At 39.9% G+C, this 17,537-nt stretch overlaps 1 protein-coding gene across 6 annotated transcripts in view; it reads right to left on the bottom strand.

Moving 5' to 3' along the window:
- Unc-115a (Uncoordinated 115a) overlaps positions 1–17,537 on the bottom strand; it is a 475,062-nt gene that overhangs the window by 391,828 nt on the left and 65,697 nt on the right. For 5 of the 6 annotated variants that reach the window (XM_067142724.2, XM_067142725.2, XM_067142727.2 and 2 more), the window contains exon 1: positions 6,903–7,020. The exons of the other annotated variant lie outside the window; for it this stretch is intronic. The gene's annotated coding sequence lies outside the window, so the exon portion shown is untranslated. Of the gene's footprint in view, positions 1–6,902; positions 7,021–17,537 lie in introns of those variants that run through there. 6 annotated transcript variants of the gene reach the window in all.

Raw genomic sequence — 17,537 nt, 5'->3', positions numbered from 1 at the left:
TTATTATTATTATTATTATTATTATTATTAAGTCTAACAAATTAGAAAAAGGCCAAGAGCTCCATCAAAATCACCACTGATCTGCATTTTGGGCTGTCGCCAAGTTGGCAGATTCCTTATAATTAGCTCAATTAGTCTTTTCTTACACGATTTCAAAGAAATTTATCGAATAATCTTTGTAAATTATTCCAATCTCTAATCCTTCTATACTCAGAAGATGTTTTAAACGGGAAATTCCGGAGTCTGCATTGCTTCTCACGGCCAATGCAACCTCGAAAAACTCTTCTGGTTCTATACTGTACCTTCCAATAGATCAGTAGGGTGTTCCGAATGATTAGTATAAGATACATTTTCTTCGCATTTCAGTGTTCAAACTAGCAATAATGTAACTTTTCTTGGCACAACATTGAAGGAGTAGAAGGTATTTATCTTCACATGTTTATATGCAAAAACGTAGCCACTCAAGGAAGAAATGTATTGTAATGTCTTAAGTCCAGAACAAGGGGGACGTCCCAACATTTCAGAATTTGGTTGAACAGAGGGTATATTGCAGTTTGCATCATTAAGCTGATAGTCAGCAGATATCCCTTTTGGCGTACTAATCTGAGATACAGTCGGACTCACAATCGAGGGGTATGTAAGATATATACTATATTAAAACTTTTGTTAACTGATAGGCAAGGGAATATATGAAGAAAGAAAAAAATGGTACTGTACTGTGACCTTCGGGTATCCTGTCAATAACAAAAATAATTACCTCCAATGCTTTGAAGATCTATTCATCCATATGGGTGATGCAGGACGTACAAAATTGAAACACAGAACTGAAGGTACACCTCAGTGTTTGTTCACGTGTCTAGGCTGTAAGTGGGAAACCAGGTATTCAATGCAACCTCGGTAGTGCTCAGCTGCTTACTTCTGTGTTGTGTCAGATGCAAAATGAGTGGTAGAAGAGAAAGAACTGTTTCCGAACGGTATGGTGAATAAGCTACAAGAAATAAAGCCCAAGAGAAGAAGAACCAATTACCCAATAACATGGAGAGGATGGTGGCAATAGTAATCTTGAGTTATGACTCAAGCCCTGCTTAATACAAACATTATATAAAATAAATATTGTTCATATGAACTGATTAGGAGGCCGATCGTTTGATTCCCTAATTGGGGCGGCTATCAGGTGGATTATCTCTCTCTACAAGGTAAATCTTTGTGAAAGATTATGTACATTGTTGGTAGACTTCATTGTACAGTACAGAAAATTGTTGGTGAATTTAAGTGTGAAGAGACCGGGCACAATACAGTACGAAGGGGTAGAAAACCTATTTTTAATGAACAAGCTACAGAAATAAAGAGTAATAAAGCCCACGAGAAGAAGAATCAATTACCCAATAACATGGATAGGACTCGGTCATGTTGAGGGGCTGTCTGTCTAGTTCACTGAAATTGCTGTGGAAAAATGTGCCTATTTTTCACTACTATGCAAGAACGTGAAGAAAAGTGCAAGGAAACTGGGCTTGGGGCTATTATTTTCAACAGGACAGTGACCTCCGGTACACTGTGTGGAGTGTGAAAATGAGATTATTGTATAAAAAACACAAAAACACACACACACAAAATATTGGAAACTCCAACGCAATCACCACATCTAAATCCTATCAAGAATCAGCTGTGGGAGTTGGAGAAGCAAGTGCTAAGGCACTAAGTCGCCACCAAAAAGTGGATAAACAGATGCTGCAAACTGAGTGGGAGAAGACTCTTTCTTTCAGTGACCTGACAGATTGTACAATCCATGCCTAGAAGACTAGCTGCTGTTATAAAAGCTAAAGGAAGTTCTACCACCTTGGACTGTTACAAATATGAGTATATATTGAATAAATGATGCATACAACACACATACAGTATTATGATTCTTAATTTGTTTTGCAATGTATAAAGTATTGTACGTCTATTTAAGCCTTTGCTGGCGGGACCTAATGTTTACAGTGCACTATGTCTTCTGGTATAGGCTAGAGCAATTTTGTTACTCATACTTTCATTGACCTGTCTCAGTCTTATCCTTGCCTTGACAATATGAAAGTGACTGAGGTGTGAGCAATGCTAGTAATGCCATTCCTTATGCAGCTAGTCGCCGCTATGAATGGTGTGAAAATGTTACTCATAGGGCCGGATGATGCATGCATTTCAGTGAGCTTGGCAGACTGATACATAATAGCAACTTCTGGCTCGGTGAGGAAAGTAACGGGAAACTACATCACTACTCATTTCCCTAGTACGCCTCTTCAGTGATGCCTAGGCCATCTATGACAGCTGATGGCAGAGCTGTTGATCCAACCAGCCTTAGGGGTGAGGACCGAACATACATACACGTCTATTTATTAAAAAGAATCATGTTCAATTGTACAAATGCCCAAAATACTAATTTATGTTTGTAATAAATATAATGAAACTGGATAAACATTTTGTACATATTTTGGTTAATAAACAGGGTGTACGTACAACGGTGATAATGAATCTAACAAGCTTTGTATTTGCTGCCAGGAGCGGGGGCCTGTATCCTACGATGTTATAACGTGACGTCGACACTCAAGTCGAAGTTCACTCAAAAAACCCGCATTCCGCAGTGAGGTCATGTGAAAAAATTACTATAAACGTAGTAAAAAACGCTGTAATAGTGTATCAATGTGGAATTAAGGAGGCCATAGACCGGATCGAATAAACACAAACGTATGTCTGAGAAACGTAAAATACGTAATATTTTCCACTGTCGAAAAAGCCACCTTCGCAGCCGAGGCCTGTTAACCTATGCTTTACGATAAAATACAAAAGCCGTGTCAACCGGAGATCTTCACTTCAAACACAAGAACTAAAAAGGACAATGATGATAGCACATTTCTCTTTCCCACACTCATTTAAAGAAAATGCTGTAATAGCGTCTTATTTTTAAGTCTCCGGGAAAGTATCCGAATTTCATATATAAATATTCAGTTATATCATCGAACCAGAACAACATAAGCAGTATCGACGATTGGGAATTACAAGTGGGGAAGGGGCAAACATTTTACAGACAACAAAAAGTACCCGAGTTTGCGGGGCGGGAGCGGGGGGAGATATCTAGCCTACATCAAAACTTTTTAAAACGAAGAAGCTACAAAATTGTATATTTTCTGATGTTCTTTGAGCGAATTTCGACAGAGAGGTAAAGGTTGACAGTTTACCAACTTACGTGCGGTAATAATACTTTCTTGACATTTTGATTCAATACCATACAATGAAACTTTCACCAAAGGAACAATATTACACATGTAGTGTAATTAAGTAAGACTTACGGCGTGATTATATAATTAAAAATCATTTAGAATTTGACTACACACTCAGAAACTAACAGACACTAAAGAGATTGCCAGACTGACGAATGCGCGCGAGAAGCGGGTGAATCCTACCTCGGTGTCCATGATCTTGGCAATATATATAATATACCCTGCTACCCTTCCTCGCAGCACAAGGTATTACACTGCTGCGCGAGTCTCCGGTATTTGATGTGGCGCTATGTAGATCGGTTAGCCGCGACGAACGATATTTTGTGCATGAAAATGAAAATTCACAGCCTGTTGACCGGGTCAGGAATGGAATGAATGAAGCCCCCATTTAGCGTCGAGGATAGGAATTGTGCAGGCTGCCGAAACCTGTCGCACTACTCTGGGGCAATTATTAATGAATGACAGATGAAATGAAATGATATTGGAGTGTGTTGCTGGAATGAAAGATGATAGGGAAAACCAAAGTACCCGGAGGAAAACCTGTCCCACCTCTGCTTTGTCCAGCACAAATCTCACATGGAGTGACCGGGATTTGAACCAGGGAACCCAGCGGTGAGAGGACGGCGCGCTGCTGCCTGAGCCACGGAGACCGTGATATTTTGTGCATATTCCCGCTAATAATTTTATTAATAATTAAAGAAATTAAACGAAATAATTACCTGATGAGACAACAGGGCTGGTACAAATTGCTTATTTTTTTATAATTCCTAGTTTCAGCTGACTAAAATGGAATAAAAATGTAAGATTTTCTTCACAACGTGTGGGGTGCTCCCTATCGTCCCCCTTAATCGACGCTACTAAACATAAGATTAGCGCCAATCTCAATATACGCGGGACGGACGATGAAAGATATACTGATATGACGTACTGATATGAGCCGAAAACTACGTCAGTTAATAAAATGTGACAAGACGTATAGTATGTCGGGCTGAGGTTAAAGATTATCCCAGTGCAGTCCACCTCCGTAGTGTAACGGTTAGCGTAATAGCTGCGGTCTTCGGAGACCTGGGTTCGATTCCAGGTAGTCAGAAATTTTTGGCATGAGAGCTGGTATATGGTTGAAAAGGTACACTCAACCGCACAAAATTTGGCGTAGCAGAAGATGAATTTCTTTACAAATATTTAAACAAAACCAGAAATCGGGGAGAAAAAAACCTTGTAGTTCTACGTGACAGTTGATATGGCCACAGCCACGGGACCTCCAATTTTACATGCAATCCGAACCGCAAGAACGAAACTTTTCATTTAAAATATTCCACGTGCAATGATCGGAATTTTATCCGCGGCAGCCTTTGTGAGAAACCAGTGACTATGGCACTCAGCTATTACGCCTTCACCAGGTAATATAAACTATATTTCTGTGCCATAACGAAACTAAATAATGTTTTTATTTTAAACCAACACATTTCATGCAGTGAAAACTGGAGGAAGGATACACGTTATTGAACAGGGCGCCGACCGATGCCAATCACCCCTCCGACCACTTTGACCTAAATGACGCGCTCGTTGCGAAATACTGTTTCCATTTTAGAGAAGTTAACGCACTATAGACACTTTCTGCTTTACAATAGCTTGCAATATTTCAAGCATATTCCAAAAGGAAATCACTAATTTTAAACTGATTCTTCATACGATAGTTCACCAAAGAAACGGAATAATGGAAAGATTGGAAGCACTCGGAAAAATATCGAAGATAACAGACATGCTCTCAATAGGTGGGGAAAAGTACAAAAATCTCCATCCCTGTAACTTCAAGTTCAAGAATCCTTTTGTTTTAATTGATAACTCTTTAAAACAGGAGACCGAGGGAGCTGGCTGCGCAGTAAGGATCGCGTTTGCATTGGGGAGATAGTGGGTTCGAAGCACACCAGCGGCAGCCCTAAGGTATTTTCCCAATTTGCACACCGGGCATACTGAGGCTGTTTTTAATCAAGTCCTAGCCCTTTCCTATTCCATCGTCGCCGAAAACCTCAGTCAGAGCGACGTTAAACCACCAGTTTAAAAAAAAACACAACAGAACGACATTATTCAACGATAGTTCTTTTCCCGGACCTCCAGATTACACTTCTAAGTACTGATACCCGTTTCATCGCTCCAAGGTGTTATACCATTCCCTATTAATTTTACTTTTCAGGTATTGTTAACTAAAAGAGCTTCAATACAGAGCCGAACGTAGAAGTGTGGCCAATCTGTCTTCTCAAAACATGGGAAGCTGAACATCTTCCAAGCATACAGCTTCTGAAGGTCCGCGCATCTCAGCAACGTAGTTAACTCAGAAACGTGCACTCGCGCACACTCTCTCGTCCTGTCCGTCAGCATTACATCAAACTGAAAGAGTTTCACTTCCTGTGTAATGTCCACTGGGTTATATTTCAACAGGATAAACGAAGGTCGCAAATCACGAGCGCCTTATTGGAATCTCTTTCTAAAAGTAAGGAAAGATAACCATGAAATGAAATATTTTTATTACCAAATTCAGACAGTTCCTACGTCTGAAGAATATAATAGAAAGGGTCGGTAACGAGTAGACAAGAAAGGGAGGTTTGCATTCCTTTCTATTGCATTAGTACTTGAGTTCTCTACATATAGGTGACGGGTCACTAATTTACAACATGAGTCGTGGTTTAAGAATTTCCGTGTCAGCTCATGAAAGCGAACAGTTTGAATGCCATCGGTTAGGAAATCTAATTGAAATAATATTCTAGTAAGATAAAAAATAACCGCAGAACATGTTATCATTTACAGTATCAAATGAAAACTACGGTATAATTTGAGCTACTAATCTCTTTCGCCTTAATTCCAAAATGAAGCAATACTTTTACTACCGGGATGCTTGACTCACATGGAAGGCTGCGTTTCGTTTTCCCCATCAGGCAAGCCGAGGTTTAAAAAGAGTGAAAGTCTATACCTCCCACAACTCCCACAGCCATTGAAGATGCTTGGCTCGACTGTTATATCAGTACTGAGGAAAATGGAACACCCCGATCTTGAATACAATGGCTGAATACCTCAAAGATCTGCAAATCATTATATCGTCTCTCTTACTTTGTACTTCTGACACGATACATAAATAAATAAATAAATAAATAACTCAGATTAATGGGCAGAAAGGACAAAATAGGTCTACTACCTACTCATTTGCAGCGCTGCTAAGATTCATTATTATCCTGCGCTGGTGGGAAATAATTTTCAGCACTGAGGTCAAATCGCCAAGTTAAACCGTGTAGATCGACTTCCTAAACATCTGTCTGATCACAGACTATACCGATTAGCTGTATCTGCTGGGTGCGTCCGACATGCCTGGTCAGGCCACGTCATGGTCTGACGTCACCGCCGCTTACAGCCTCTGCGGCCTCGTTTACCTCCATTGTGCAATATCAGAAAGCACCTGATATCATTTGAACCTAGCTTTTCACCTGCGTAGATAACTACCAGAAATCTACTCCTGGTCGTTTCGTAATTAATGAACGCAACAAGTCATTTCCCGCCTAGATCCGTAAACAACAGCGTGGTCATACACATTCATCTTGATTATGTCAGCTTTGGTTGGTGACTCCAACAATCTCAGGATATCACTGAATCACTCACACGTGCGAATTTCACCTGCCCCTGCTGAAAAGCCACAGATAAAGCACCACTTCCAACAACACAGAGAGTACGCACTCGACTGACCCGAGCCGGTGCTGTCCGCCCGCTTGACAGCTCCCCACTCCAGGAGACCATGAGCTAAGAGAGCTTTCACTGGCCAGCCTCGCATTCAAGAAAGTAGTTGCATAACTTAGTTCTATTTTCAACAGTTTTAATATTGAATTTTCAATCCAGGACAAAATATGGTACGGTGCTACTGGCCTGATACCAGTTTTAGATGAGGTATGTATGTTTCCTCAGGCCGAAGGCTGACTGGATCTTCAACAGCTCCACTATCAGCTGTCATTAGATAAGATTGCCATGTTAACATTTTGAACTTCAGATTTTTTAAATGCAAATTATTTAGGCTAATATAGAACATCCATGGCTCAGGCGGCAACCTCTCACCGCTGGGTTCCGTGGTTCAAATCCCGGTCATTTCATGTGAGATTTGTGCTGGACAAAGCGGAGGCGAGGCGGATTTTTCTCCGGATACTCCGGTCACTCTCCAATATCATTTCATCTGTCAGCCATTAATCATTGCGTCAGGAGTGCGACAGGCTTCGGCAGCCGGCACAATTCTTATCCTCGCCGCTAGATGGGGGCTTCATTCCATTCCTGACCCGGTCGAATGACTGGAAACAGGGTATAGATTTTTTCGCTTAAAATGTAAGTTTGTTTAATAGAGAGGCGCAACGTATACTGTAGAACTGGAGAAATGACCATGACAACGTTGCCTGTTACCTATGAAAGACTATTTAGAGGCAAAAATAAATCAACGCTGTGTGATACAACACTGGACCTAACAGTTTATTGCTGTTGTTGTTGTTGTTGTTGTTGTTGGTTTTTGTATGTTAACTATTGTTATGCCTTTCAAAGATCACTTTATATCCAACTACTACAAAACAGTAACATACGTCGCACTTTGCCTCACTTTCATAACCCCCAACTCTCAAAACACATATTTTCGCTTCAGTTTGACAACAACAAAAAAACTTTTGTTTCGAGTTTCCCATGATGTCTTATTTGAAGATATCACAAGAAATCTGAAAACCAGTAGGAAACATAAAATACTGAAGGAACGCAATAAACTGCACTTTTTTAGCATACGAATACACACTGTGAAAACCAACGAGGGACTGAAGAAATACTGAAATGTGAATCATTAACCAAGAGACCGAGATAACAGTTAATCTCCGAGCGGGGACCCCTCCCATGCTGCCAGTTGGGCGAAACGTCACATGTGACTCTTTCAATCATTTTTGTTATTTTTAATATATTCAACTTTTTAACATCAAAATACACGTTAAAAATGAGTATTACTATTTAATGCCCGACAATTAACCAGAAATTAAGTTAAAACTTCTGCCGGAAATACGGACAATTTTTTTAAAGCAGGACACGTCCGGCATATAACGTCGGACAGCGGCAATCCTGGCGTCAAAAGGCTCTCATTTACGGCGCATTCTTAATTCGATCACTTATTTGAATTGTTTCCATATTAATTACATCGATAAGGACTAGGAAATATATACTTCTAATGGCTGTATTTTAAACATCATCAATATTCTCACTTTCACAATCAATGATATAATAAATTTCTTAACAATAAAAAGTGTGTAACACCAACGAAATTACCATCGTAAAAATCGCAAAGCCTTCAAAATAACGAGAGGGAATACATTCAATGTGTGGTACAGATTACAGCAATTATTCTTGTTATATGGGTCAAGCATTTACTGAAAGAGGGAAGAATTCCGAACTGGAAAATGAAGGTATTGGCTAAAGAGAGGCACTTACGGGCAAATATTGAAGGACAACTTTTGTATCTACTGTAATATATTTTTTTTTCTGAAAACAATGCGTCATAACCACCATTAGCTTTTCATAAAGGAAGACTCATGGGCATGGTACTCTTATCAACGGCAACATCTAATGATGTCCTGAAATCACTTTGTCAAAGATCTAGTTATTATTTTAATTTTGGAACAGAAGTTGACCTACGACAATGGAGGACTAGATTCTTTTAAAAATGTATTTCGTAGCGGCAGAATGAGGATACATTATAACTACAACTGCTAAACATCATCTTTAGCATAAGTAGTCCCACTAAGGGGGGATGGATGTTGCGGATTTTCTTCCATAAGGATCTGTCCTGTACCATCGTCTACTCGAGTCTGGGCAGGTTCATGCTGCCTTGAATACTGTGCATCTATCGTTTTCTGGGACTCCCTCTACGACTTTCTTCCGTTGGCAGCATTTCTAGCGTCCTCCTTCCTGGTCCCTTCTTGGTCCCTTCTGACATGTCCATACCATCCGAGCTCAGCTTCCCTGACATCTTCAGAAATCTGCCGCATCTAGTTTATCAGCCCATTTACTTGTCTTCAGCCAAGTTTCCACTCCAAGTCATAGCTCTCGTGATCATTGTCCTATGGATCATCTCTTTCAATTTTTGTGGCACTTTCTTGTCATAACGGGAAAAATGATCATGTTCAACCGTACTGATTAGTCTTAGAGAAAGGACAAAATTCGTACAGCCAATCAATGCTATGATTTTATTTATTTATTTATTTATTTATTTATTTATTTATTTATTTATTTATTTATTTATTTATTTAATAGTACTGACTGGCTGTAAGAGCTTTATCCTTTACTAACATTTTGTGTCATTAAACACACTGGACACATTACTCCAGTTCCGTCCTGCGGACTGTACCTGGCTCCTTATTTCTTCCTCCAATCCACCATCTAGTTGGATAAATGGACCAAGGTATATGAATTTGTTCACTGTTGGGATCTCTTTGTTCACGTTCACACCTGATTACTTCTCCCTCAGGTTCATGAACTATGACTTGGTTCTGCTTATACTAATTCCTCCACTTTCTAGCACTTATTTCCATTTTTCCAACCATTTAACTGCTTACATCTTTGCTATACTGCTACAGCAAACAACTTAAGCTTTTAAAAATGTTTTAAAATATTTCTTGTTTTTCCCATTTGCATCGTGTATGATCTCGTCTTAAGTAGTTCAGTTTTTTTAAACGCACGTAGGAAGTTTGAATTTCATTCACGTAAACTTCTAGTTTGCGGTGAAAATCTGTAGAGACAAAGAGAAGGCCGAAAGTGTTGTGGAACGAAAAAAAAAACCCACCCTTCGTCTGAAGGAGATAAGATGTGTAAAGCCTTTAATACGCACACAAATCCCCTGAAACTTTCTGGAATCAATTACTGAAACAATAGTTCCCTTACTTCCAAAATGTTTGCAAATCATGTTCGGAAGAACGCATATGCGAGCGTTTTCTTTCTGCATGTGTATGTGTTTAATTGCAAGTTGAAAACTAGATATTGCAAGGAATAGTCTCAAGAAAAGCTTTAAATTTTGCTTCAAAACAAAGATATTGGAAAACTTTCCTCTGTTTTAAAATTAGATGTAAAGGTATGTTTTTTCCATTGCAAATATATTTTTTTAATGTCGTTCACCGGTTAGAATGCTACGTGTGGAGTATCTGAGGCTATAACTGTAGAGTGTAGCCCGTAGTCCACGTACGATTCTAGGAACTGGTCCCAAAATTAATATCGGATGAACACTTCAGAACAACAGGAATGGAGGAAGTAATAGTACCTATATCACTAATAAGATAAATTGCATCACAACACAAAATATGTGCACTTCCTTACACAAAAATTGAACGGATTCTTGTACGGAAGATGTGGTGGTGGTGGTGGTGGTGGTGGTGGTGGTGGTGGTGTTTACTGTTTTAAGAGGAAGTACAACAAGGCAACCATCCTCTATATAACACTAATCAGAGAAAAAAAATGGAAGGGATCCGATATTTCGAAAATGAAGGTATCGGCCAAAGAAAGACAAGGGCCAAGAAGGGCGTGAAAATGAACGACTCTCTAGCCCTCGGAAACCTAATAGCGTCGGGGTCGGAAAAGAACAAGAGTTGTCCAAGGGAGGTCGGATAGGATAGATGAAAGTGAAGAGCCTGGCACAAGTACAGTAAGTGGAAGCAGTGCCAGGACTCAGCTGTGGATTCCGTGGACGCCAACCCACGCTCCCAAGTTAAGAGCCCTTGAGGCCCCTTGTAGTCGCCTCTTATGACAGACAGGGGATACCGTGGATTTTATTCTACCGCCCCCACCCACAGGGGGATGTACGGAAGAATTAGCACCAAAACGTTGTATACCTCGACCCGTGCGATCAACATCATCAACAATGTCCCACTCCAGTCGCCCGGGTGTGGTTTCCCGTGCGATCTTATAATAAAATATTTCTGGTTTTATTCTAGAAAAGGAGCCTCCGTGGCTCAGACGGCAGCGCGTTGACCTCTCACCATTGGATACAGTGGTTCAAATCCCGGTCACTCCATGTGAGATGTGTGCTGGACAAAGCGGAGGCGAGACAGGTTTTTCTCCGGGTACTCCGGTTTTCCCTGTCATCTTTCATTCCAGCAACACTCTCCATTCTCATTTCATAGCATCTATCAGTCATTAATAAATCACTTTGGGAGTGGCGACCCCATCGTACTAATAGCCTGTATCTGCTTCATTCATTCCATCCCTGACCCGGTCAATGACTGGAAAATAGGTCGTAGGTTTTCATTTTCATTCTACAATAACACGCAGTTACCTACACATGGCAGATGCCGCCCACCCTCATCGGAGGGTCTGCCTTACAAGGGCTGCACTCGGCCAGAAATAGCTACACGAAATTATTATCATCATTATTATTATTATTATTATTATTATATTTTCATTCTAGAAAAATTAATCCAATACACTATATGACAAACTTGCATAGTTCTATTATGAAAAGAAAGTGACAAGCAGCGCTTACGGCAATTTGTAGCAAATGTCTTTTAAACACAGTCTAGAAGCACAGAAGTGCAACCTTTCATTGACCAAGTGTAAATAAAACTCCAATAATTATCTACTAGCCAAGAAATCTCTACGTTAATGTGGTTCTCCTTTTTCTTTTCTTTTTTTTTTTTTTTTTTTTTTTTTTTTTTACTTAGATTCGGGGACTTCAAATATTTTCAGGCGATCACTTTCGGGTCACGAAATGTACCGTCTATCAACCTGCAGGAGCTTATCTTTTCGTAACTACTCGTTTGACTAAAGAGCAAAATAAGCTTTAGAGACCAGGAAAGAAAATAAACACTGCATAATATGAACCGTTTCAAATATTTCTGTCAAATATAGAAAATCCAATTTCAACGTTTCCACATAAAATATTAAACATATATTGTTTCCCAAAATCAAGCTACCAGTCACACAAAGCTATACTTACAATCTGTATCTTATTATTACAAATGCAGAAAGTTGCTACACTTATCATCTACTAAGTTACAACAATTTGTCAATCTAATCGCAAATAAAGAAATTACGTACTTCACTGCATACGTAGGTTGAATTTCTGTGCATCGTGTCTATTTCGTGACTTCGTCGGACACCCAAGAAAGAGGCATTTATCCAAGATGAGGAAAGAGGACTTAATAAAACATATTTTCCTTTAAAATCGTAAGATAAAAGCCCTATGAACGTTGAAATTATATAGTTATACATTTAATACTTCACCCCTTAAAACCGATTCTTGAGCATGTCTACGGTTCGTTCGAAACTTCCTAATCAAGTAATACAATATGATGAAAATTCGTGACTTAATAGAAGTATATGAGCTGGGTTTCCGGTGTGAACATCGCTCGTGAGAAAGTTACCTCTCAATTCGCCAAGCTCGAGCGCATCCCCACGACCTCCCACCCACACACATTGTGTCTAAACATCCGGCCAGGTCGCTCAGCCAAGAGCAGTTAGCAACCATTGGAAAACGACTGTTCAATCTGGGTCGCGTAAGCACGAGTTCTCCTGGCAAAGAATGTAAGAACAGGCAGATCCTTTTGTTGTGACTCTTTTTGAAGTCACGTGCACCTTGGGTTTAAATTTTAGACTGCATACGAAATTCATACTGGATAATGTGAATGCAGTGCAGTTTTATGCAGCGGGCTTTATGACTTCCCTGTCAATTAAAATTCCGGCAGGTCTTCATTTTCACCATGACCCTATAGGTGGCGACAGGTTTCACCACCAGGCGCATTATCATTTCTCGTTATTGAAGCGAAATGAAATGGCGTACGGCTTTTAGTGCCGGGAGTGTCCGTTCGGCTCGCCAGGTGCAGGTCTTTTGATTTGACGCCCGCAGGCGACCTGCATGTCGTGATGAAGATGAAATGATGATGAAGACGAAACATACACCCAGCCCTTGTGTCAGCGAAATTAACTAATTGTGGTTAAAATTCCCGACCCTACCGGGAATCGAACCCAGGACTCCTGTGGCCAAAGGGCAGCACGCTAACCATTCAGCCATGGAGCCGGACGTTATTGAAGTGGGTATGATTCACTGGACTGACACATCGGGAGTTCAGAGGCGGCGCTACTATTATTTGCGCCGCGTATGGGGACAATGCCATTGGAGAGCACACGGCAAGAAAATGGTTTTCTCGTTTTAAGGAGGGCCGTTTTGTCATGAGCGATACTCCACATTCAGAAAGACCTTCATAGTTTACTGAGGACCGTTTTAACACCTTAATCCACAATTATCCTCGTCAGTATACCCGAAAATTAGCACATGAGTCAATAGTATTTTATTATGCTTTTAACCTCAGTTTATGGTCATACTGGTATATATTTAATGGAATCATCTTCGTAGAGTCCTATGTTTGATACATATTAAGTAAAATTGTTCGGGCAGGTATACAGCTTCCCATCTTAATGAAAAATATTGGAAACAATTATATTAGAATCCGACTCCCAACCGTCTCTCCCCGGGATGTAAAAGCAAGAACATTATTAAGTCCAGATAAAACACCGGCGGTAATCCGCAGGGGATAAGAGGCTCGAGTAGCAGTAAACTACACCGGCAAGTGTAGTAGCAGAGTGGCCCAATCGGCGCGGCCGTGACTAAACACTTAACAAGACTGGTGACGTCATGTTTGCGAAGGCCGATTAGATAAAGGTGACATCACTTCGCTAATTTTAAGAATAGACGTGGTTAAAAGTGACATTCAAAACAAAAAGCGGATAAGTAAATTTAGCGCTTACACACAAACGCTACGAAACAAAATGCCTCATTTAAAAAGCATGGGTAAAGAATTGATAGCTGGAAGTTTCTATCGAAATCTATATATATAAAATAAGAGTTTTGTCTGTACATTGCTCAGAATTTGAAAAGAATGGTATTTCTGTATCGGTCATGTCCACAGGAACAAGAAAATGCATTTTTTACTTTTCCGTAATTTCTGTCCGTCTGTCTCTCTGTCTGTCTATGTACGTACACGCATCACGAGAAAACGGCTGAAGAGAATTTAATGAAAATCGGAATGTAAAGTCGGGTGATGAACCACTACAATCTAGGCTATAAATTATTTTAATCACGCTGAGTGAAATGGTTGTTTGGGGGAAGGCCTGAAATTTAATTCTCAAATATTTATATTATTAGTGGTCGTGTCTTAATGAAAATCGCTAGACAAAGATGGGAAATAATTCGCTACAATATAGGCTATACACGCTGAGAAAAATGGTAGTTTAGGGGAAGGCCTAAAATTTAATTGTCAAATATATATTTTATTAGTGGTCGTATCTTCACGAAAATTGGTACGCAAAGTCGGGGAAATAGGTCGCTATAATCTAGGCTATCAATAACGTTATTCGCACTGAGTGGAATGGTAGTTTAGGGGAAGGCCTGAAATGTAATCTATAAAATAAATTTTTGTCTGTACATTGCTCAGCATTTGAAAAGAATGGTATTTTTGTATCGGTCATGTCCATAGTAACAAGAAAATGCATTTTTTACTTTTCCGTAATTTCTGTCCGTCTGTCTGTCTCTCTGTCTGTCTGTATGTATGTACACGCATCACTAGGAAACGGCTGAAGAGAATTTACTGAAAATCGGAATGTAAAGTCGGGTGATGAACCGCTACAATCTAGGCTATAAATTATTTTAATCACGCTGAGTGAAATGGTAGTTTAGGGGAAGGCCTAAAATTGAATTCTCAAATATTTATATTATTAGCGGTTCTATCGATAAATATTACATAACAAGTTATACAGAATTAAATTTCCGATCACTTACTTCATACATTGTTACCGTACCGGCTTTGATAACACAGATATTCATGAATTTTTGTTGCCAAGTCCATATCAACGCCGAGCCACGAGAAAATGGGTTAACAGAATTTAATGAAAGTCAGTATATAGTAGTCGGGGAATAAGAAACTACAGTCTAAGTTATAAACAATTTTATTCGCCCTGTATGAAATTGTAGTTTAGGGGAAGGCGCCTAATTTTAAATACCTATGTTATTGGTCCTATCGAAAAGTACTACATAACAAAAGTTATAGAGAATACAATTTCCGACCATTTATGTTTTATTCAATTTTACCGTACCGACTATGATAAGAGTGGTCTTTTAGAGTCGGAAAAAAAAAATATGAAGGCCTACAATACTGAAAGCGCTTAACATCGATCAACAATAACATTACATTGACCATTGTTTGTGGTGATGTTCTTTGTCTTTTATGCTGCCGCTCAACTCCGATAGAGTTTACTGCTGCGTATCGAGTATAACAGCCTGAGTGAATATTGGCGGGAAATAGCTGGGGAGTTAGAAAACTTTCTTATTTAGCATGTAATTCCTCTGGTTCGTACATTTTCTGATACCGTACTGCTGGTACGTAACTCACTGGTTCATCATAGTATTCCAGCTATTCGATCCTTACTCCGACGCGCTGTTTTGAATGAGCAGTGTGCACTCTTAAGGCAGAGACTCAGTAGTAGTAGTAGTAGTAGTAGTAGTAGTAGTATGACCTGGTCTAGAATTACAATTTAAGCATATTCCAAATTATAGCACCACAATTCACTAAATAACTTAAAATACAACCCTGAAAGGAGCCGTTTCTTAAAAAAAGCTTCTTCCTCTTTACTTTTATTAAATTCTACATTCATTTTATTCAAAATTAGCAGTGAAGAAGGGGTTTCTCCTCTGGCTTGGTGGAAAAAATTGCCTCCAAGTCAGATAGATTCTTCCGCCGCCAGTGTAGTGAACTGAGATGTTCCGACACATCGGGTACTCCTAGGAAACTGATTAGCAAAAGGGCATAGTTTTTGCCCTGGGACTCTCCAATATTCGACCCCATCCTTTCCGGAAAAAGACTAATAGTGTTCACGGATCACGGCTGTCTGCAGCCTGGTCATTCCAGCTCTGGAACTTTGGACTGTTAGATCGGCAGCGTAGTACTGTTAATTAAAAGTGAGAAACTGTGTGGCTTTTCATTTGATTATTTCATGTGAAATCATTGCTTTTACTCGCGCCATTCCTACTGACGTCATTGTAATGACCTATGTTCATTTCAGTTGGGAAAACCACTGTCTTTCTGAGGATGTAAAAAGGCAGGTTGAGAGTGACTGTCTGCCATTATAATGCAATTTCCCAACCTGATTGTGAAAGATGGTAGGCAAGCGGGCCTACCATTACAATGAAAATTCCCTAACGCAGTCCGTCGTGTTTCCAGGGTAATGTTAAGAGCTATGCAATTTAATACAGTCTTGCTCACAACGTGTACACTACCAAACCTAGAATTTTGTATACAATGTAGAATTCCGTAGCGAAGCACGGGTACATCAGCTAGTCGTTTTATAAATATAGATCGCAAACCAGGGTCAAATCAAGGGCGCTCTTGGGTAAGAAAAATGTGAGACCCCTATGACATTTCCTAATAATAATAATAATAATAATGTTATTGGCTTTATGTACCACCAACTACTTTTTCAGTTTTCGGGGACGCCGAGCTGCCGGAATTTAGTTCCGCAGGAATTCTTTTATGTGACAGTAAATCTACAAATACGAGGCTGACATATCTGAGCACCTTCAAATACCACCGGACTGAGCCAGAATCGAACCTGCCAGATTGGGGTCAGAAGGCCAGCGCCTCATACCCCTGAGCCACTCAGCCCGGCACGAGATGTGAAATAGTTCCTGTTCGTTTATGTATATTTTGTAGTGCTAAGAATCAGAAATTTTGGAAGTGCCGTATACATTCCAAGGTTCGATTTGCGTTATATCGGCTTTAGCACACAATGACAAGCTAATATTCAACAGCTATAATGCAGATCGTCTAGAAATCGCAACGATGGGGGAAGGGGGAGAGAGAGATCACTAGAGGTTTCGTGAAGCCAATGAAGTCGCAGGAAAAGCCTTTGAACCATATGCGCTGGTAGACAGAGTGAGTCACTCAACGCTACCGTACTATTATTGTAGGAAGTTATGTGGTGGTCGTGGTGGTAATCGTTGTTTTAAGGGGGGTTCAACTAGACAATCCCCTTTTACCACTAATAAGAAGTGAAAATGTAAGATATCTGACCCTTTGAACATTGAGGTATAGGCAAAAGAAAGAGAAGGGAAAGGGGTGTAGCAGCTTATGTTATAGACGATTTAGGAAGTAGAATTAGTTTTGCTACTTCTGATGACCGTGTAGATCCTGGTCCTGAATGCATGTTTCTAGAAACTGAAACCTGCCAAAAGAAGTGTTTGGTTGTTGT

Source organism: Anabrus simplex, chromosome 3 (genome assembly GCF_040414725.1).
Source record: "Anabrus simplex isolate iqAnaSimp1 chromosome 3, ASM4041472v1, whole genome shotgun sequence".
NCBI classification, from domain to species: domain Eukaryota; kingdom Metazoa; phylum Arthropoda; class Insecta; order Orthoptera; family Tettigoniidae; genus Anabrus; species Anabrus simplex.
The sequence above is the reverse complement of the archived record's forward strand: the minus strand, read 5'-3'. Positions and strand labels throughout refer to the sequence as shown.